Source organism: Equus przewalskii, chromosome 5 (assembly GCF_037783145.1).
Source record: "Equus przewalskii isolate Varuska chromosome 5, EquPr2, whole genome shotgun sequence".
NCBI lineage: Eukaryota > Metazoa > Chordata > Mammalia > Perissodactyla > Equidae > Equus > Equus przewalskii.
Window position 1 is genome coordinate 22,937,544 of NC_091835.1, and position 23,698 is coordinate 22,961,241.

Sequence of the window (23,698 nt, forward strand, 5' to 3'; positions counted from 1 at the left end):
TCTCTGTCGTATTTAGCCTTTAGCCGTACAAATCCCACCCTCCCTGGGTCTGGCCATCTGACCACATCAGTTAGGCAGGGGTTTTAAGTGTGTCTATCTCTTGAAAGAACAGACAGTCTTCAAAGCTTTAAACCTTTCCCCATAAACAGTCTTTATAGGGCATCAGAGGATGGCGTGATAGGGGACCACCGCGGTACAGGATAAACCAGGTTTTGAAATGGAGAATTAGCCAATTTCTCTATTCAATGTGTGTCTATGAAAAGACTCAGGCCAGTTTTATAACAGTTTTGCACTTAAAATAGCAAGAGAAATTTAATCCAAATGGTTCACATGTTAAAATCAGACTCCGAGACTCTCGAGTACTCTGTCCGGCTTGGGAACATCCAGGTTTGTGCCTGTTTAGGGCCACGATAGAGGGGCCGAGGGTCATCACAGCAGGTTAGTCCACCACACTGTCTAGGATGTGTGGGGTCATTTGTGGCATTAGAAGCCCCCGTCTGTCCCAAGGCTGTGTCAAGGTGGCTGATTTTCCTTTCCTTCTGGAAACTGCTAGTTGGTTCATGGAATACAAAAATGTGACAATCCTCACTAAAGGCTACTCTCTGGAGCCCAGCAAAGAGGATGGAGGGAGACAGAAGTCATACACACAGCTCATTCCCCTTGGCTGGATGAGGAGCTCCTTGGGTTTATGCATCCAAAAACAAAGCAGTTTTTATAGTGGTGCATTTGACTCCACCCGTCCAGCCATCTTAAAAATTGTGGAAAATATACATAACATAAATTCACCATTTTAACCGTTTCTAAGTGTACAGTTCTGTGGCATTAAGTACATTCACTACATTGTGTAGTCATAAAAGGGCTTTTCCGTCTTCCTCAACTGAAACTCTCTCCCCATTAAACACTACCTCCTCATTCGCCCCTTTCCCCAGCCCTTGGCAACCACCATTCTACTTTGTCTCTATGACTCTGACTACTCTAAGTACCTCACGTAAGTGGCCTCGTGCTGTATTTGTCTGTTTGTGACTGGCTTATTTCACTCAGCATAGTGCCTTCAAGATTCACCCATGTTGCAGCATGTGTCAGATTTTCCTTCCTTTCTGAGGCTGAATAATATTCCAGTATATGTATAGACCACATTTTGTTTATCCATTCATCCAGTGAAAGACTCTTAAGTTGTTTTCACCCTCTGGCTATTGCGAATAAAGCTACTGTGCATACGGGTGTGCGCGAATCTGTTCAAGTCTCTGCTTTCACTTCTTTGGGGGTCTATAAACCAGAAGTGGAATTGCTCGAGTAGATGGTAATTCTATGCTTAACTGTTTGAGGAGCTGCTGTGCTGGCTGCATCATCTTCCATTCCCACCAACAGTGCACCAGGGCTCCATTTGTTGCACATCCTTGCCAACACTTGCTAGTTTCTGTTTTTCGTTGTGTGTTTTTCTTTTAAATAATAGCCATGATAATGGGCGTGACATGGCATCTTGTAGTTTTGATTTGCATTTCCTTAATGCTTAGCGATTTTGAGCATCTTCTTCTGTGCTCATTGGCCATTTGTGTAGTTTCTTTACCCATTCAAGTCCTTTGTCCATTTTTGAATTGAGTTTTGTTGTGGTTGTTGAGTTGTAGGAGATCGTTGTATATTCTGGATATGAATCCTTTATCAGATATGTGATTTGCCAATACTTTCTCCCATTCCATGGGTTGCCTTTTCACTCGGTTAACAGTGCCCCTTGATGATGACCCGCTGAGTTTTTTTTTAAAGATTTTATTTTTCTTTTTTCTCCCAAGGCCCCCCAGTATACAGTTGTGTATTTTTCAGTTGTAGGTCCTTCTACTTGTGGCATGCAGAACACCGCCTCACCATGGCCTGATGAGCGGTGTCATGTCCACGCCCAGGATCCGAACTGGCAAAGTCCTGGGCCGCAGAAGCAGAGCGTGTGAACTTAAGCACTCGGCCACGGGGCCAGCCCCCGGCCCACTGAGTTTTAATCAACATATTCAGCACTCTGCCGGTCTCTGCTGGGACACAAGAATGCTGTGGGACAGGGTGTAACCAGACAGTGACCTAGATTCCTGCCGCCCTGGGGCAGGGAAGAAGAAGGATTTCAGTATGAGATACCAGGCCTCTTGGGGCAATAAAAGGGAGTCTGGTGGGCAAATTCTGGCTTTATTTTTAATAATTGTATGTTTGTGGGCTGCCTCCCTTACTAGGCTGGGAGGCAGGGACTCCCCTTGGCATCTTAGAAGCCCAGAGCCCACTGCCAGGCACCTCTCCTAGCTCTGTCCAGTGAATGAACTGATGGAACATAGTGTCACATGACTAAATGACCATGGCACATGAAGTCAGCGGGCCCTGCAGGTCTGCGACCTGGTATCAGTGCCTGCACTAGCCATTAACCCTGGGTTTCTTGTTGCGACATGCCCTCTGAGGCTATTTAATACTCACACAGAAACTGGAAGCCCTGAAGGTCACGGGTTACACATGAAAGAATCCCCATCTGCGGGGAAGGCTGAATCGCTGCCTTAAGTAATGCCTTCCAGACACCTCCTGCCCTGCACGCCTTCCTCTGTTTCAGATCCCAGCTCTGGTGTTAACCCGCTGGCCCGGCTCCTCCAATCCCAGCCTCTGGCCCTGAGCCATCCATGGTGGCCCATGCGAAGCTGACCTTTGGAGTCAAACCTGCTGCTGGCACTGACCCACCCACCACCCAGCCCAGCTCTGAGATACGGGGTGCCCTCTCCCTCCCTCTTTTTGGCTGATGCTCCCTGGCTGTGCTCAGAGCTGACCCCAGGCTCTGAGCGGAGGATCTTAAATCCAGGACCCCCTACTCCTCTTTGGCCTCCTCTGGGTGTGGGGTCTACTGACAATGCAAAAATGAGTAAGATTCCAGATTTGCATGTTAACACAGAAACCTTTTCCCTCTATTCTGCACCATCTTATGCAAAAACGGGTTTTGCCCCAGGATCTGTCTGGCTTGCAGAGGTTTTCCTCATTGTGGCAGGAACAGGGCACACGATCAAGAACAGTCAGCAGCCACATGGTGGGGTATGATGTTTCTCAAGTCCCTCAAGTGCCTCAGGCTTTGGAGAGGACCCCTGCTGGCCTTTAGAGCCAAATGACCAGAGTTACACCACCAGCCTGTGGGAAAAGAGGGAGCCCAGTCCCTTTTTCTCGAATATTTCTCCCAATGGAAGCCAAAACATGATCCCAGCTCTGCACTCGGCTCTGCAGGCCACCCCTCTCCCCGCCCTGGCCTGCTCTCTGCATGACCCAGCAGCTTTCCCTGCAAAATACTAGCTCCCTCAAGGTCATATTCTGCCACCGCTTCCTAGCATGAGAAATGGCTGTGGTTTTTAGAGCAATGTTTTTCATCCCAGATGAGCAGATGCTAGCACTGCTGTAGGGGAAGACGCAGAAGGAGCAGTTTCCAGAGAGGAAGAGCCTTGATCTGAGTTCAGAGGACCAGAGGCAGGGCCTGGAGGAACGGGGAGGGGTTTCTGGCTGTGCCATCAACCAAACGGTGTGTTTAGGGAATGGGGCTACGCTGGGGATCAAGAGAGCTAAGGCAGTCTGGGTGGTGGGGGGCACAAAATGAAGATATTAGGGAGGGAATCTGAAATCTAGAATTTGTCCTGTGGGTAAGGAAAACTACAGGAGGGACATGATGGGCTGGGGCAGGAAATCTGAAAGAGATGGCCACTGGGAGTCCAGAAGTGCAGCCGAGGGCTTAGACCTAGGCAATTAGATGTTTGTGTCTTCATGACTTAATGGGGTCCTTTCCATTGGGACCGTGAGTGCCATGAGGGCAGGTGGTCTTACTCATCCTGGTATCCCCTACACCAGTGGCTGGGCACGAAGCAAATGCCCAGGTAGGGGCATGGGATGAACAGGTGTGATGGAAGGGGCACCAAGGAAGAAGGAAGGGGAGACAGTGGAAGGTGAGCCCCAGGTTCAGAGAGCAGCCGTCCCAGGCAGAGGCTCTGAGCTCCCTGGTACTCATTCCTAGGAGGACCAGACGAGACAGGGAGATATCAGAAGCGTTAGGATGCAGTATCCCCTCCGGTGACATCAGGGAGTCAGCCACATCTAAGGTAAATGAACCATTGCCATAGGCTTCTATGCTGAATGAACTGGGGAATTGTTGGTGGCCGCGAAGGAGCTTCCCTTTGGGTGGCGTGCTGCAACACTCTCCAAGGTCCTTAAGTAGCCATGAGGTTACAAAGTCAGAGACACTGTATCCCCAATACCAGCTCACGCTCTGGGCTCTGGGCAAATAGGAGCTGAAAAGATGAAGAAAGAGAGATGCCCTTTGGTTGGAGAATACAAACCCTGTGCTCCTGGGCTTGTTGACCCTCAGGTGTGGCCCAGGCATGCTGAGCTGAATTGGGTGTGACAGGCTCCAAAGCATGAATCCTCCCTGGGGCAGGTCTGTGCAAGGAGGAAGAATGTAAAAAATGTCTGCTGCACCTGGTTGGGAAGGGATTCCTGTCCTTGTCTGTAAGTGCCCTGCCTGGGTTGGAGTCAGGAAGGCATGCGTGAGTGGGGCATGCCAATGCTCTCTGCTCCCTGGCAAGGGACCCTGTACCTATCTATTCTGAGATGTGCGTGCACTTCTAAGAACAAGTCAGACGGAGCCCGTGAAGACACAGGCAAGAGAGAAACAAGAAGGAGGATCTTCCATTGATTCATCTCCCCAGCCGTGAGGGTGCTGAAGGAGCCAGTGGAGAATCTTTGTCCCACTGGAAGCTTTTGGCGTCGCTGTCAGCAGCCACACATTCATCAGCTTGGCTCTGGGTGAACACAACATCTTCCCGGAGGACAGCAGGGTGACCCTGGCCCTCTGTGCTCTGTTGCATCAAAGATGTCCTTCCCTGATCCATGTGTGTCCGTGTCAGGGATATCACTCTGCTCACTTCCGGGTGTCACTGCCCACATTGCATTACTATCCCTCTGGCTTCCTTTGTAATATGTGTATTTTCTGGATTGAAGCATTCTGCAAGCATGCTGCCCTGGGGCAGGGCTGATATGGCCATAAATTGACTTATTTATTTTTTTCTTTCACCAGATGAAACAGGCTTCACTGCGCGTGTCCCGCTGACCGTTCTGTTGGTTATCATGGAGCTCCCATCAGGGCTGCCCCACGTGCGGCTCTTTCAAGAACGGCTGGCTCCCTACAGGGTTTCTGCTCAGCTTTGGCCAGAACAACCACCTCCTGTGCATCTTTCAAGACTTGTTTCACGTGGCTGCTTCTTCTGGAAGCCTCCATCCCTACTACTGACACTGCCAATCCGTCTGCCTGGCAGTGTTTAGTGCTTAATTCAAGTTTCTGCCCCAGCACCTGCCCTACTGTGCTGTCTCCTAGGGCTGCTGTAACAAAGTACTACAACTCGGTGACCTCGAACATCAGAAACTTATTGTCTACAGCTCTTTAGGCCGCAAGTCCAGAATCAAGGTGCCGGGAGGGCGATGCTCTCTCCTAAGTCTCTAGGGGAGGATTCTGCGGTGACTCTTCCAGCTCCCGGTGGCTCCCAGCGTTCCTGGGCTTGTGGCTGCTTCACTCCACTCTTTGCCTCATCTTCACATGGCTGTGTCCTCTGTGTCTGTGTTTCTTTAAACCACTCTCTTCCTCTGTGTCTTACAAAGATTCAGGGCCAGCCCTAATCCAGGATGATCTCTTCTAATGAAGGCAATTTAATTACATCGGCAAAGATCCTTATTCCAAATAAGGTCTCCTTCTGAGGTTCCAGTTGGGCATATCTTCCGGGGACGCAGTTCAGCCCACTGCAGGTCCTCTGTGGCTATTTCCTTCTTTCGATTTCACTAAGCAAAGGGCTTGATCTCAGGAATAATAGGTCAGGAGTGTGGGCACCTCTGAATGCTCTGTCAGGACAGGCTGGTGTTCGACATGAACAGGGAGATGGGACCACCGACAGCTCCTGGATTTTTGTCTTTAAAAGCTTTCACTGCAGATGAGGCATGGGATCCCTTAGATCCAAGTTGAAAAGTTCCAGAGAAATTTGCTGGCCGAGGTTGGGTTAAGTATCAACCCTCTGGTGAATGGACTGTGGCCAGGGGCCAGGACCCCTTCCCTCAATGCTCGTGTGGGTGGCAGGGGCAGGGAGAAGGGGTGTCGCTGGAGTGGGGGAGATATCTGGGGCCACTAGAGATGGCTGGTCTGATGAGGGGCTGGGCAGAATCCCATTCCTGGGTACAGAGAAGCCTTACTGGCTATTCAAAGCCAGTGAGAGTCAAGAACCGGACAAGAGGATTAGAACAAAGGAGCTGCTCTCAGTGGAGAAAGTCCGAGATAAATCTGCAATTCACACCATGGACTGTTAGCATTTAAGAGACGCTGATGCTTTCTACAGCTGCCCTGCTGATTTTGAAACGGCTGCAGAGGAAAAGCAGAGCCGGGGCTGCCTGCCTTTGGACTGAGTTTTGTTTCTGTTGCTGCCCATTCTCATGCAGTGCCGTGGCAGGGCGGTTCCATGCACGGGGCAGGAAGGCATGCAGGCACCGTGTCCCAGCTGCAGATGGACAGTCTCTTGATGATGGGCTGTGACAGTGCTTTCATCTTCAAAGCATCCAGCATCTTTCTCTGTGGGCCGCACGCCATCGCCCATCCTCGAATCCACTCATTAGCTCGTTCCCTGGTAAAACTTCTCCTTGGTACCCTAGCCTGCGGCGCAACACCTCCCTGGTGAGTACACCCGATCTTGCTTGCTCTCTCTCCATCTGTCTCCATGCGGCATCTCTGCTGGACCCCCAGTCTGCCCCGGCAGGTTGGAGACCATCCTTCTCAAAACAGTTGCGGTTGATGGCATCCCACTGGATGGCATCTTCCCCACTTTAGACTTTCCCTTTCTTGTTTACATCAAAATCCATGGCTATGCTTCATAAATCTGGACTTGGATGGTGATGGAGGGGCAAGAGTTGGTTCTGATTTATGTTTTTGCAACTTACGATGTTGTAGATCCATGTTCTATGGTATCAACAAGTGAAAATGGAAAACTCATGTCAACATTTTTCTTATTATGGATGAACTTTATTCTCCTTGAAGCTATTTGGAAAATACAGAAAAGTGTAAATAAGAAAATTAAAGTCACCTGTGAAGTCACAATTACTCACTGTTAACATTTTGATGCCTTTTCTCCACATTGTTCTTCTTCACATGGTTGTGTAGAGCAGTGCGTGTCGAAGTTGAACGTATAGATGGATTGCCTGGAGATCTTGAGGACATTCAGATTCTGATTCGGAAGGTTTGGGGTGAGGCTGGTATGTCTGAGTTTCAGGTCACGCTGATGCTGCTGGTGAGGAAACCACACCCCTGTGTAGTTAAGGTTAGAGCTCAGGTATGGAGTTCAAATGCTGCTTTTACCATGCTCAAGTGCTGGACTATTTGACTTCTCTGGGCCTCACTTTTCTCATCTATAAAATGGGGACAACATCTACCTCGTAGAGATTTCATAAAGAATAAATGAGATGAAGTCTGTGAAGGTTCTTCTGTTGCCTGCACATAGCAAGTCCTTGACAAATTATAACTAAATAAAAAATAAAAGAGTTCTTTCCTAGAACACACAGTTTGTGTAGGCAGCTTAATAGCCTGCTTGCTTTCATTTGACGTCAGATGGTCAACATTTTGCCAATATTAAAAATTCTCTGAAAATATAATTTTTAATAGCTGTATTTTCATGGCTCCCACTGTGTTGATGGACCATAGTTTATTTGAGCATTTGAGATGTGGAAATAATTGTTTTCTTGTGTATGTCTTATAATCCAGTGAAATTCTATTAACATGGTAGCTATTTTAAGGGAAAAGAGAGTTGTAGGTTTAAAAAAGAATGTGTATTGTGCTTTCCTGCTCTGGAAAACCAGAGTTACAGGCATGTTAAGAGAAGAGCTGTAGCAGCTTATAGACCTCAGGCAAGGGTTTGGTTTGTTTTGTTTTAAGTTCTCAGAGTTTCTGGCACCCTGACAACAATTATAGAAAAAGTTATATTACAAAAAAAAAACTAAATCAAGCAAACAATCCCACCCAACTTTATAGATCTAACTACACTAAGTAAAATTAGAGATTTTCAGACAAAAAGGATATTTCGTGTCTTCGCTCCTAGTGATGGAAAAAATAACTATTGAGAAGAAAGTGAGTCAACTTGGGAAGAGTCTTGACATTTTAAGAAAGAATTTCAAACATTTTAGGATCCTTTTGTTCTTGGAGGGTTTTTTTCTGTTAATTTCATAGCCAATAACCCACTTGTAGAGACATTTCATGGAATTTACGTTAACCCTTGAGAATGATGTTTATTCGGAATCCTTCTCAGATATTTCACAAAGCTCCTTTCCTAATGGGCCCCCAGAAGCTGGCTGTGAACAAGAGCTTGCACGTGGTCATACCACCCAGTGGAAAGTCTGAGTTAGGTCCAGGCCAGCAGAGTGGCCGCTAAGGTGGGCGACAAGGACCCTCAGTTATGATGGAATGGTCTTCTAGTCTTCTTGTAAGACTAGAGATGCTTCCATTGACAGCCGCTTTTGCCCATAGCTGAGGATGTGTTGATTGTTTTAGTATCTTTAACAGGGAGCTTGAAATTTCATGAGTTTTGTGGACTATGTAACCAGGGAGTAGGGAGGGGGCTTGGGACCTCCATTCATTTTCCCTCATAAGGGTGAGTGTAGCTGCCACTGGGATCCTTGAGAATAATCTTCCTGCTGAGTTTCATGCGTTGCAGATGTGAATTATTTGTTACCACACATAATTGGGGTTCTCTGCCCCATGGGCATAAACAAGCCAATTAATTATGGCACCAGTCTTTGGGAAAAGAGATTAGCTTTATTCTGCGTGATCCATCTGCAGGGAGAACATGAGGCTTGTGCCCTGAGATCTGCCTCCCCGATTCAGGATTTAGGGCGAAATTTCAGAGGTTAGGGAGAACAGGCTGGCATGTGCAAACACTGGTGGAGAGGCTTTGGGGGTCTTCAAGCATTTATGGTAAGGTTTCAAACATTTATGACAGGGTTCTAAACATTTACAATGAGGTTCTAAACTTTTATGATAGAGTTCTAAGCATTTGGATGAGGTGGGGAAGGAATTTTAACACTGGCTCTTCCTGAATGAGGGAGCTCTTGCTTCAGATAAGAGTCCGACTTTCAAGTTCTGGTCGTGTCCCCATCCTTGGATTCTGTGGGGAGGAGGATGGTTCCATGGTCGGGTCAGGTCTAGATTTCTTCTGCGCATGCCCTGGCTACATGACTGCAGATTTTCTGAAAGGCAAATCTTAATCATTCTGTTGATTCTGGATGGAGTCAGTTGAAGTGATCCTGGCGGGGGGGGGGGGGGGGGCAGGGTCTGAGGTTACATATTCATTCACATAAAGTCTGTGGGGAGGAGCTGTTATTTCCACCAAATTCCATTATTCTCTGGCTAATATTTCTTTCCTGGTAGTGGTGCACAAACTATACTTTAATGTTATAAACATCTGTCATTTGCGACTCCCTCCTGAATGTGTCTCTCCATCCTCCAACATCCACAGGAATTTGATAAGTGCTGTAGAAACACAGACCTTCCAGGTAAAGCCTTGCTCCATCCCCGGAGAACTGCTTTGCTGGGTAGCCCTTCTGGGGGATTTGTCGCAGACTGAGCCATGCTTCTGGTTTTGTCAGGGGGAGCCACACGACCCAGGAGTCATGCTTGGGGTCTATTGAAGCCAGCATGCATTTCTCCCTAGATTCCTGCAAGAGGGGAAGAGATTTTTGACTTTTTCTTCTCTCTTATTGACATTCAGAAGTTTGGGCTTCTGGCTCAGGTGAGCCTCAGAAATAAGATGATTTTCAGCTTTTTAACTCTGATAGACCCATTGCATATTCACCTACCTGATGCTACTGATTATTTTTTATCAGTATTCATGGTTATCTTGAGCAGCGTTGCCAGGAGAAATATTATTTCATTAATTTCAACATCTGTCCACATGACATCTGTTGTTCAAATTCGCCCCAGCCCGTTCTCTGATATCTAATATATGTTAAGATGCTCCGGAGACACCCACACCCAAGTCAGGTCTGTAGCATCAAAGGTAGTTTTCACCTTCGTATGTGTGCATTTCTTTGTTATTTTCTGAAGGGATGCACGCTTGCTTTAACAAATTTAAATGGCTATAAAATCAAGTAACAAAGGACTGATTCCCTCTCTTCCTCTCTGCTCCTCTTCTCTGCAGGACCCACTAGGGTGAGATGTTCTGGAAGGGTCTCTGCTCCTTGCATACATCGGCAGCTTGCCACGATGGAGGAAATTTGGCATCGCTGTTCTCTTAGAAGTAAAGCCTGTTCTTTGGTGGATGTAATAACCAACAAACCACAGTCATGCTTTTGTACATCTGAGGGACGAACAGGCCACACCAAGGGGACTTGACTCAGGCACACATGTGTCTCAGGGTCAGACACTGGGGTCTTTCTCAGCGGCACCCCTCAGAGGCTGGGAGGAGAGCAGACTGCATGCCTGAGAGCACCTCCCAACAAAAAAGCCATTGGAGTGTGGCCGTGTGTGGCAGTGGTCATTTCACATAGGCCACTATGCGTCCTGGGCAAAGAGTGATTTATAGGCATTGTGACCCGGTCCTGTGACCTGGACATGAATGGACCCTTGTTCCATTTGTTTCTACTCAATTGGTCATCTGGTCATCCTCAAATCCCAGCTCTGTGAGAAAGGACACCGCTTGTCCCCAAGGCAGGCTCTGAGACCTTGATTGCTCAAGACCCAGGTGGGAAGGAGCTGTGGGTCACAAACTTGTGGGGACGTTTGACTCCTGGACTGCTGGCTGTCCCTCCAGTCACAGAGGGACACACACTCACTGCATGTGAGGCTGGAAACATGTTTTTTCCCATGGAGTTGCTGTCCACTTGACCTGCTGAGGGTATTTTATAAGAGGTCAAGTTTTAAGAGGTCTGGCTCAAGAGCATCTTTACAAATTGAGAAAGTAAGACACGGTACACCTAAGGGAACTGCTGATGTCTGTCTCCCTCCACGGAAGATTCTGGTCTGTGGCCTCATACACGATCTTCCTTTTTAGTAACTGCTCTGTCACCCAAAGGGGCCCCAAAGCTGCTGTTCCCTCAAAATGCCTTTCCACAATTATGCAGAATTCTATGTATCGAAAGGATACTAAGAGGAAAAGTAAGAGCGGAAAATTTATCATACCTTCTTAAATTTTTTAAGTGGTAAAATACACAGAATATAAAGTTTACTGCCTTCACCGTTTTTAAGCACACGTTTCAGTAGTAAGTACTTTCACTTTGTCGTGCAACCGTCACCACCACCCATCTCCAAAACTTTTTCATCTTCCTAAACTGAAACTCTGCACTCATTAAACACTCAGTCCCCATTCCCCACTTCCACCAGCCCTGGTGACCGCCATTCTACTTTCTGTCTCTATCAGTTTCACTACACTAGACACCTCATATAAATGGAATCATGAAGTGTTAGTCATTTTGTGACTGGCTTATTTCACTTAGCATAACGTCCTCAAGATTCATTCACGTTGAGGCATGTGCCAGAATTTCCTTCATTTTTAAGGGCTGAATAATATTCCATTGTATGTATGGACCACATTTTGCTTATCCATTCATCTGTTGATGGACACTTGTGTTGCTTCCAGCTTTTGGCCATCGCAAATAATGCTGCTATGAATATGGTGTACAATTATCTCTTAGAGACCCTGCTTTCAATTCTTTGGGGTAAAAATCCAGAAATGGAATTGCTGGACTGTATGATAATTCTAGTTTTAATTTTTTGAGGAGTTTCCATATTGTTTTCCAAAGTGGCTGCACCATTTTACGTTCTCACCAACAGTGCACAACGGTTCCCATTTCTCTACATCCTCACCAACGCTTGTTGTTTTCTGGTTTTTGATAGTACCCATACAAATGGGGATAATGTAATATTTCAGTGTGGTGTGGATTTGTGTTTCCCTAATCATTAGTGATATTGAGCATCTTTTCATGTGCTTATTGGTCATTTATATATCTTCTTTGGAGAAATGTCTATCTAAGTCCTCTGCCCATTTTTAATCAGGTTACTTGTTTTTTTGTTGTTGAGTTGTAGGAGTTCTTTATATATTCTGGATGCTAACCCCTATCAGACATATAATTTGCAAATATTTTCTCTCATTCCATAAGTTGCCTTTTCACTCTGTTGATTGTGTCCTTTGATGCACATAACTTTTTAAATTTTGATGTAGTCCAATTTATCTATCTTTTCCCTTGTTGTCTATCATACATTTTTTAGAAGAAAAACTTCTTTTGGTCAGAATATCAAAGGGCCAGACAGAAATGAGAAAGCACCTCATGGTGACAGATTTCCTGTGACTTCCAGAAGTTGCCAAGGAAACTGAAAAATTGCTCTCTGGTGTTTGAGGGGAAGCCCACATCTGCCTGACTCTCCGAGGGATGAGCAGCCTTCGGCTAACATTCCTGTCGAGCCACAAAATCCACAGAGCTCAGCAATCATAACAGCCCTGAGCTGGGCTATGGAAACTTAAAGGAGCAAAAGCTCTCTCATTTCGAAACCACAGATACCTGGCCCATTGGAGAATTCGGCCCTGCTTGTTATGTATCATTTCCATACATCTGTGCCCACACACACACACACACATTCAGGCATAAATGATCTTCTAATTCTCCTAATCTTCTTTTGTTCTCTTGATGTAAATACAACCATCATTTTTACGTAAATTACATTTGATGTACCTTACATTTTGATGTAAATCCCTGGCCTTAATTATCGTTAAATTTTTGAAAGTTGTATGTTCTACACTATACACGTGATGATTCTATCAAAACAGAAACTGAATCCAAGACTGGCTCTAATTCCAAAACGCCTTTTAGTAAGCATTCTGAGACTGAACTATTTTCCTATTCACACCATAAGCGATAGGACACTCACAGAACCACCCAGAGCTCTTGGTTCTGTCTTTGCTGCTGTCTTCCATTTTCTCTGTCCTCCCTTCCTTCGCCCTCTTTCTCTTCCTACAACCGCATGTCGCTGTTCAAATCTGAATCTCCATTTCAGCCATATCTTAAGCTGAAGCCCAAATTTGAGGTGGTATAAATAGCCACAGAACCGGGCTGGCCTGTGGACACCTCAACTCTGCATATCAGGATGGACTTCGCGTCCTCCCCCATCCTACATCCTTCCCCTCCACTGACCCCTGTTTCTGTAGGTGACACAATCGGCCTCTGGGGGCTTCACTAGTTGTGATGGTTCTACAGAGTCTCCATCCACCATCCTAGAGGCTGCCACTTCTGGAAAGTCAATGCCCTTTCTAGAAAATTCCTTGCATCTGGCCCCCCTTCCGTCACCTTCCCATAGCCTTAACCCAATTTATGGCCTCTTTCCTAGGATGATCTACTTGTTTCTCTGCCTTGGACTTCTCTCCCTTCCCTGACTCTTCCACCATCATAATCATCACCACCAGCTTATTAAGATCCTGGTAGGTAGCTCTGGTTTTATCACTGACTTGACTAAAATGTCCAGGTTGTTTTCATCCCTCCCCAAGAAAGGCCCAAACTCCTTAGTCTGGTTGTTGGTACCCTGCTCATCTGAAAAATGGAGGAAGCAAAACCCTCTCCTCCCCCCGAGGGTTGGTGTCAGCATGAGCTGAGGCAATGTGAGAAGGAGTAAAAAGTGTGAACCAAAATGCAAAAGTCAGCTGAGATTCCATGGCAGGGTCCCAATCCCACAGCATCAAGCTCTGCTTAATTTGCTTTCCTTTGTAAGATACGAAAATATTTTTTCAGCTAATGTTCAAACAAATTCGCAAACAAAAACCTAAATGTTGTGGGCAAGAAAGTGAGATGACCACAGCTGTGTTTTGGCAAATTCCAGAGTGAGGAGGCTGTGACGGGGTGGTTTGGGAGGGGAGACCAAGGTTCTTAAGTTAACCAGCAAATCCAATTAGCCAGAACCACAGTTGGTCAGCAATCTCTTTGGTCAAGGTTTTCTCTGCCTCCATCCTTTGAAATAATGCTCTTTGAACCAATACACCAAGGAGTTATTCTCTGGAGAGCGCAAGTACCGATTTTGTCTATCTAGCACAATAGGAGACGAAATTGAGTGCTGCTGGGCTAATTGTTCTGCAAGGAAGAAATGATGCAACCCTTTAGTCGTTCAACCAGATTCCCTACTTTCACTTTTTCCATTTGATCGGTTTGGGTATGTACTGCAAGAAATTGAGCTGCAAGAAAGCTGAGCCATTCTTGCGTTCACTAAGGAATGTAGCCTTTATTAGTTCTTGTGTTCAGACAGACGTGAAGTGCATGGGCTGCTGTAGAAATACCACATAGAGGTAACTGTTCATGGGGCAGTAGCATTTCTCTCATTTCCCATCTGTTCCATTATTTATGTCATCATTTTCTGGAAGCTCCAAAGCAGTTGTTTCCTGGAATCACATGGCTTTGGGATTCTGGGTAGAAACACGCTTTATTTGATAAGGAATGAATGCATGCAGTTCTCCAAAGCCACTGGTCAGGCATTGAAATTATTGCCGGTAAGAGCAACTCCTCAAAGAAAAGGCAATACTATGCACACGGCCTTTGTAACTGCTGCAATTGATTTTTAAAGTGGTGTAATCTAAGGAAATATTGGGAAGTTTTGCTGTGACCCATGCCTTAAGCCACATAGCTGATATCCATGAATATTAGACCTCAGGTATCATTGGCAAATCTTTTGACCCTGTCATTCTGACATCCATGCTGTCAGAGCCATAATTTCCACCGAGAAGTCTGGCCAATGGGATCCAGTTTTCCCAGAAATCACCCTCACCCATCCATTCACACATTCACTCAACAAACAGACCCTGGAACTCTTATTACAAACAAAGCACCAAAAAAATGGTGATTTTTTTTTTATAGGACCATGTGGTAATTAAGTCAAGTGTCAAAACAGATGTGAGCACTTGGCAAAAATTATTGGCACTCCTGCCTCTGAAGAAATAGACCTTATGCATGGGAATTACAGAGGCCGGGGGCCAAAATCACCTTGCACATCCTGCAGAGCGTGCGGGAGATTAGCTCTCGCTTGTGGGCGCTCACAGTCCAGCTCTCAGCCTGGGCATTGCAGAATTTGGTTCTTCATGAGATGGAGTTAATACGTCTGAAAGGAGGCTGAGCACCATTCTCTGAGTCAGCAGCCCCTTGTCAGACATCCTCAGTGAGGAGAACGGATGAACTATGGATGCGGAAGCTGACGTTTTAATTCCATCAGTGTTTATCAGTTGAGTTCAATAAACTTGAGTCACAGGTCCTGGATGAACGTAAAGAAAGAAGGAGCCAGAATCGCTCCTCGGAAGCACGGAGACTCCAGCTGGAAGGACAAACATGAACCCTGGTGACAGGTCACCTCTAGAGCTAACACCAAAGCATCCTGGAGCAATTTGGAAACCAACTTAAGGAGCTACTTCCCGTCTCCCAGCTGTCTCGGCGTGTTCTCTTTCTGAGGTGCTGCCTGGATCATTTTGTGCCTCTGTGGATAATGGGATCCACCAGTGTTAGCATGTCGGGGGGCTGCCTGCTCCTTGCTTTCTCTGCTGACAGTTACATGCAGTAGATTCCTGAGGTCAAGAAGCCCTCTGGATAAAAGCCATTAATAAGTCAAAGAATCTCCACACTGGGTAGGCTGTAGGGACCATGTAGTTGCACATCTAAGGTCACATAGCCAACAGGGGGGAGCACCAGCCTTTGGGGAACCCAGTGTCCTCTTTCTCTGCACCATAGTGTTCGGGATGAGGAGCTCTCATCATCTATCCAGTGAAGCAAAATTTACAGATGCACCTTCTGTGCTCAGAGTATTCCCTTGGTTCTTCTCTTTGGCTCACCTCCCACGCCATATCCAACAGATAAATCTTGTCACCTCCATCTGTAAAACACACTCTGATTCAGCCATTCTTTTCTCCACCACTCCCACCCGAGTCCAACCACCCCGCCTCTAGCCTGTGCTAACTCCCCTCCTGGTGTCCACTGTGCGCCTGTGCAGTCATCACCCAAGAGTAGCCAGGGGGCATTGTCTCTGTAAATCCTGAACAGAGCCTGGCTCTGGTGCCCCGTTTCTCTTGGTCCTGCTGGACCAGACCCCTGCCCATCTCTCTCCCTTGTTCACTTGGTTTTTCCCTCCTTGGAATACTCCAAAATTCTTCTTGCCTCTGGGATGTTGCATGTGCTGTTTCCTCTTTCTGGATGTTTTTCTGCTCCTCTCCTGTTTCCTGTTTGTGAGGCTGGCTCCTTCTTCTCATGGATGGCCCAGCTCACCTCCTCCACTTGGCCTTCCCTGATCATCTGGTCTCAAATAGCCACTCCCAACAACCCCACAGTGGCTGCATCATATCACCTGGTACTACTGCCTTTATAGCAGTGATCAAAAATTGATTTATTTTGTTCATATATTTGTTTGCCTGTTTATGTTCTGCCCCTTGTTTCTCTCATTTGCTTCTGTATACCCTGCAGCTCTGCATTCTCATCACGTGGTGGGTGTTCACTAAATACTAGCGAAGTGTGTGTGAGTTTCCTATGGCTGCATAACAAATCACCACAAAGAGAGTGGCTTAAAACACCACGCATTTATCCTCTTACAGTTCTGGAAGTCAGGAGTTCTAAAATCAAGATGTTGGCAGAGCTGCCTTCCTCCTGGAGGCTCTTATTCCTTGCGTTTTTCAGCTTCCAGAGGCAGCTTACATTCCTTGGCTCATGGCCCCTTCCTCACATCACTTCAACCACTGTTTCTGTCCTTACATCTCCTTCTCTGACTCCGACCCTCCTACCTCCCTCTGATAAGAACATTTGTGATTATATTGAGACCATCAAAAAATCCAAAATAACATCGTCATCTCCAGGTCCTTAACTTAAGCACACTTGCAAAGGCCCTTTTGTCAAGTAAGGTCACATATTCATAGGTTTCAGGGATTAACATGTGGACGTGTTTGGAGTCCATACTAGAAAAGAATAATTTGTGTGATTGTGGTGGTTTTAAAATTTGCCCCAAAATTGATACTCCTCTCTTCAAGAGGTGGAGCTTAATGCCTTTTCCTTTGATTGTCAGTAGGCTTAGCAACTTATTTCTAACAAATAGAAGGTGGCAGAAGCGATGGTTTGTAACTTCTTGGAGACCAGGTCTAAACTCCGAGACTAGGTCCTAAAAGGCATTGTGACCTCTTCCTTGATCTCTCTTGGGTCACTGGCTCTGAGGAAGCCAGCTGCCATGTTGTAAGGATGCTCAAGCAGCCCAATGGAGAGGCCCGTGTGGTCAGGAACTGAGGCCTCCTCCCAACAGTCATGTGAGTGAGCCATCTTGCAAGTGAATCCTCAGGCCCAGTCAAGCCTTTAGATGACCGTGGCCCCAGCAGACACCTTGACTGAAACCTCATGAGCGACCCTGAGCCACAAGCATCCAGCTGATCCAAATTCCTGATCCACAGAAACTGTAACATAATAAATACGTCTATTGTTTTAAGACAACAAGTGTTGGGATAATTTGCCGTATAGACAACTAAAACAATAAGCTATTTAAGAAGGCCCCAAACAAAAGAAAACAGATTATTTTGTGTTTTGATAGTCTTTGGAACTCTCTTTTCCTATCAGGATCCCACACTACTGAGAGGGACAAGGTGAGTAGAGTCGGATCCCAGTGACCACACCCTTTGGATCACGGTCTCTTGAGGACCTTCTCCAGAGTTACCACGAGTTCCAGCACAACGTGCATAAGTCAGGGAGCTGAGAATCTGACTCACAGAACCATCCAAGCAGGTACATTTCAAGTATAGTTTCATTAGTCAATTGAGTTCTGTCTGCTGGCTGTGATCACTTGCATATTTTCTTTCAAGTTCTATTTCTTTTATCTCCTTTCGCTGGTGTCACTCACAAGCATTATCTACTGTTTAACCTATCCAAGTCTTCCCTTTAGTATTTAAGCATTTCTTTTACCTCTTTGTTCCAGCAACATTCATGTGCCTTGTCTAATGGTCCTCTGGATGCTTCCGATTTTCAAGATCCTCCTACCTACTTCTCCCCTCACATGGAGGACCTAGATGATGTAGCTGGCTGGCTGACCACTTGAAGAAGCCCATTTTGCCTGATTCCTGCTGGCTGTCACTCTTGTTCCCATAGACTAGATGTTTGTATCAATCAGGATCAGATAAACTATGCTGCAGTAACAAACGAGCCCAAAATACCAGTGGATTTTAAAACTTTGTTTTTGTTTGTTTCTCCCCTACTCATGCTACGTGTCCATCATTGCTTGGTTTGGGGCATGGGCTCAACTCTATCTCATGGACCCAGGCTGAGGGAGGCTCCTCTCCATGTTTCCACAATTGGCAAGACATAAAAAAGGGAATGTGTTGAAATAACACATTTGAACTTAAAGCTTCTCCCTGGAAGTGATATGCTCCCCTCTGATTATGTTTCATTTGCCCAAGCAAGTCATGTGGCCCCAGCGAACTTCAAAAGGGATGGAGAAGTGCTATCCTAATACATGCCTGGAAAATTGAGAATTGGAGACATTTGATGAGTTGTGCGATGACTGCCACAATACCTTTGGTCTTCGGCCTGCCTGATTCCTTTCGAAGCTCTCTGGTTCTGCAGACAATCAGATAAGATTCTTTCAGTTGCAACAGACAGAAGTATAACTCAAGTTGGCCTATGGAAAAATGAATTTATTGGCTTATATGAGTAAAAGTTCCTTTGGGAGCTAAGTCTAGCTTTAGGGGAAACTAGTTCCAGATATCCAGGCAATGTTGTCAGAAGTTGGTCTCCGGCTCTTGGTTCTACTTTTGTCTGTGTTGGTTTTATTCTCAGCCTCCCAAAGATGGAGGCTCCAGGCTCGCAACAGCAGAGACATTCTCTCCCAGGAGTTTCAGCAAAAGTCCCAGGACTGGGGCTCAAGTTGGTGGCTGGTTTGGGTCATGTACCCTACATCCCAATTAATCACTCTGGCTGAGCAGTTGTGACATGTCATTGGGCCGGCCAATTTCATAGCCTTTGCCCAAGAGCCAGAGATGAGTCAGCCTTGCATGAACTACCTGGTCTAAGGGTAGAGGAGAGGCGGTCCCAGAAAAAGATGCCAATGTGCTACAACCTAAACAGATGGAAATAGGAGTGAGGCAAATAGAAACATTGGACATCCTCTGCAGATATTGTTCATATGTTTATTCTTTTTCTCAGGCCACAAATAACTCACATGGCCCCCACCTCTTCCACTAGCCCTTATTGCCGTGGCCTCCCCTTCACCAGAATCCAGTTCTGATTTGATCTGGGTTGGCCTTGGTGTCAGTCAAAGAAACAAAGTGGTCCCAATTCATTGTGTCCTGGACAGGAGGGACAAAGCCAAGAACTTGATGCGGGTCTTTTTTATTTAGATCCAAGCATTGCACCTTCTCAAGTTATCGGGAGCAACTAGATTCAGATACAAGCCTCAGTCTTTTAGAAAGCCAAATTCAAGAAGATGTTTTAAAAATCACTACTGTGAAAAACTCATGCCCCCCTCTCTTGTAGCATTATAGATGGAAATGGAATTCTATTTTGAACAGCTGGAAAATTATCAGATAATTAGGATGGAGAGGTACTGCTGGCCCGGTTTGAGCCAACTACACCTATGTGGTAGTTATTTCTGTAAAGCTTGTGGTCCATGTGAAAACCCTGGCATAATACTTTCTATAAAAAGAGGAAGATGAAGCATCTCCTTCAACCACAGACCTAGGGGCTGCGTCCACAGCAAGAATTTAGAAATGACTTTCAGGTAGATGGTTTATAAGCCTCTGGAGAGAGAAGCCAGTGAGAGTTCAGTAATGGCCAATCATGTAAGATTGGTTTCATTTCTGTGTTTTTACAGGGAAATTGGACTCACAGAACTGAAGCCTTCTGTAGACATAATATATCTAGATCGAAACAACATTTTGGAAAAGTTCCTCCTGGTATCCTTTGGACACGTAAGCTGGAGGATCACGCTGGATTGGTAAGGAATTAATGTCTATACCGAAATGGGGCTGATTGCTTTCAAATTAAGGGGGAGCCCCTAGCTTTCCGCAGGGCTCCGTCATTTATCCTCAACTGCGAAACATTTCTGTCTATGATTTAGAAGACATTGATGGCACACTGGGCATTATTATTAATAATATTAATAAAAATAGTGACATCAGCAACCACAACTACTGCTAACAGTTACTGAGCACTGCTCATGTTCCAGGCACTGTGCCCAAGGCTTTATGTGGATTATATTATTAGTGCTCCATAATCTAGTAAGGCCTGGGCTATTTATTTTCCCGTTTCACTGAGGAAATAAAGACTGGCAGTGGGAGGGAAGTAATTTGGGAAAAGATAGTTTAGCTCACCTAACCCCTAAGCAGTTGACATCACAATGCCCAAGAAGAGAGTGGTGGATGCCTCATTGGAGAGATGGGGGGACAGTGTATTTTGTTTCATGTCCAAGAGGTCCCATCTAAAGACTCAGCAGCTGGGGTCTCACTGCACAAGTTCTGCTCCCAGCAGCCTCCCCTTGGGACCTACCATCTTGATCCTGGGAGAAGTCTGCCTGGTTTTAGAAAGAACCCCAACCACGGGCTAAGGCGATAAGTGGCAATCCAGGCCTCGGGAAGAGGGCATGGTGAGTAATAAGAGGGTGTCAGGGCCTGTTACAAAAGGTGACCATCAGGGCAGCACCCCATCCGAGCAAAGGAACTGGGTGTAGGCTGAGTGGTCATGGGGGCACAAGTGGAGAAGCCCAGATGGAAAGTGGGCACCTGGGACCCCCACCATACTGGAGGACCCTGAGCTTGGGCAATCAGAGTAATTCTGACTGTGTTCCCTGATGGCAGGGGAGGGTGCAGGCTTTGTGTGTCAGTGTTCAACATTTGGGGTTCTTTTTAAGAAAGAGAAAACATAATTTCAAGCACAAAATTAGGTGGGTATTTATTTATATTTGAAAAGAAATCAAAACAAATCACAAATTTTGAAATGTTGACATGTAACATATGTTACAAAATCTAGAAAACCAATCTTGTTTTATGAAATTTGGAATCACAGTTAACGTTTTTGTTTAACTGCCTAACCCCTGTCTATAATGCTTTCTCCTTCCATTGGGCTGCATATTCTTTGATCACGTCTGTAGTCAACAATAATTTTGGATTATCACTTTCTACAGAGAGATTAGACAGCCAATGCCGTCCTTCCTTTGGCAGAGTTGGTCAAAATGAGTTGTATTTTTGATGGTCTAGAGGCGTTTCTTTCCGCTTCACAACACGTTATTGGTAATGGGAATGTTAAGGGGCCAGTACTGGAAACTCAGTTAAATTTGTAGGATTACTGTCAAATTTGGAAAAGCAGCAGTCAAAAGTCTTTTGTGTACGATTGAGGGGCATTTCCAGGTTTCTAGTACAGGGGCTGCCACTTAATACTCTCTGTGTTGGTGACACAGGTAACCAGTTTGTCAAAGCCAGGTGTCAGCATGCTGGATGGACAGCTGAGGGGCAGCAGGAGAATTCCCAGAAGCTATTCCTAAACCAAGATGGCGACCAGTAACATAACTGTACAGAGAAGTGGACATAAACCACAGAAAAATATTCCATGAACCCAACTAGTCATTTCCCAAATCAGCTTCCCCTTAAATGGATCCCCAAAACCCCCTGGCCCCTCCAACACCTGCAGGAGGATAATGGAGAGGAAGCGGGAGTAGAAACAGATGGTGGGTTTAACTGGTAGTGGTGCAAAGACGTCACTTGGCAAACTGCACAAAACAAATGCCTAAGAGAGCTCATTACTAGGCCCCCCGAGGGCCCTGAAGCTGAAGCTCTTCGTCCTCTTCACAGTCAGTCCATCTTGCTGATGGGCACAGGGGAGCTGGTTGGCATGGGGCCCAGGCAGGGGCCGGTGCGGTGAAGGCACTCATCTCAGTGGCTGGGCAGGGCTGGCAGAAGCTGGGACTGGCTGCAGGCACGTGGTGGAGAGGACCCTGAGTGGGCAAGCTTGGCTCAGACTACTTCTAAGGTCTGTACCACTTACTGCTATGCGAGATGTTACACAAAATTCATTGGCTCACCTCCGAGTGTCAAGCAGTATAAATAGAATATAGTCCTCAATGGGTTAAGATTTTTGAATGCTGGAAACCACCATTCCTATTATACCTATCTGTACATCAGCCAGACAAAGATCCATACAAGATTTGGGTACTATTTTGTTCCTGCAGATCCAGGAGTGCTGGGTCCAGCTCTGAGCTACCTTGAAAGTCTTGGATTCCCATTCATGGAATATTGACCACCCTTCTAGAAGGTTCACTCTGAGGGAAATAGAACCAAGGGTAGAAGATTGTTGCTTCTTTTCATTTTTTAATCTGCTGCAAGGTTGGGCATGTCTGCATGATGGATGAAGAGTCGAGAGAGAGGGGCAGGAGATGCAGGAGGCACTGGACTCCGTGAGGGAGCAGAGCCCCAAGGGACACGGTTTCTTGTTTAAAGGGTATCAGTCTTCCTCATTTTGTTCTAATTTTGACATTCAGAAGAATACTTCCTGTGGGAATCAATGCCTTAACTCCCAGGCTTACACGTGGAAATGTATGTTTGATCAATGTAGCTACAATCTTGCTTAAAGATATTTTAACTTTATGAACTCATTATTCATCAATTTGATTGATTTATATACCTACCTCTTTTCCCAAACAATTTTAAGTGATTTTCATAAAATGGATGTGCAAATCATGAAAAAAAATGAATATAAAAATAATACATTAGGGGGCCAGCCTGGTGGTGCAGTGGTTAAGTTCACATGTTCCGCTTCAGTGGCCCAGGCTTCTCCAGTTCACATCCCAGGTGTGGAGCTACACATCACTTGTCAAGCCATGCTGTGGCAGGCATCCCACATATAAAGTAGAGGAAGATGGGCCCAGATGTTAGCTCAGGGCCAGTCTTCGTTAACAAAAAGAGGAGGATTGGCAGCAAATGTTAGCTCAGGGCTAATCTTCCTCAAAAATAAAGAAAGAAAGAAAGACAGGAAGAAAGAAAGAATGAAAGAAAGAAATAATAATACATTAGGACCAAGGGCACCAAGGCTGGGAGAGAAGTTCAGAAGTTCAAGATGGCGGAAGTGTGGGGCGTAGAAAACATAGAAAAAGACATGGTACTAGAAAAAGACATGAGATCAGACGGCGTTACCCATACCAAAACTGAGATGCACATTTGCCTCTGATCTTTCTGGTAGTGAAAGCAGAAACAGAAACATGAAATGCTATCAGGTTTCAATGTTCACGAAGAGAAAACAAATGAGTCCCTCAGGGAAGTTAAATTTTTCCTTGTGTGTGCGTGTGTGTGTGTAAAACCACTTCTTCACATTGGGCTTCTTAAGTGATGTGACATACAATGTCCTCAATAACTCAAGACTCTCTTTTTTTATTTTGCTGAGGAAGATTAGCCCTGAGCTAACATCTGTTGCCAATCTTCCTCCTTTTTTGCTTGAGGAAGATTAGCCACGAGCTATCATCTGCACCAATCTTCCTCCACTTTATATGGGGGTCACCACCACAGCATGGCTGACGAGTGGTGTGGGTCTGTACCAGGGATCCGAACCTGTGAACCTGGGCTGCTGAAGCAGAGCATGTCTGATTTAACCAGTACACCACAGGGCTGGCCCGTCAAGGCTCTTTTATGTCATCACTACATGCATGTGGAAAGTTGGATGGCAA

At 45.9% G+C, this 23,698-nt stretch overlaps 1 long non-coding RNA gene across 3 annotated transcripts in view; it reads left to right on the forward strand.

Moving 5' to 3' along the window:
* Positions 1-5,801: 5,801 nt before the first annotated feature.
* The window catches only part of LOC139083285 (uncharacterized), a 30,711-nt gene continuing 12,814 nt past the window's right edge, over positions 5,802-23,698 (forward strand). Inside the window, exons 1-3 of one of the 3 annotated variants that reach the window (XR_011539881.1) lie at positions 6,258-6,700; positions 17,617-17,781; positions 19,862-19,984. This is a non-coding gene — a long non-coding RNA (uncharacterized lncRNA). Of the gene's footprint in view, positions 6,701-17,616; positions 17,782-19,861; positions 19,985-23,698 lie in introns of all 3 variants that reach the window. The other 2 variants (XR_011539882.1, XR_011539883.1) reach the window with 2 other exon arrangements.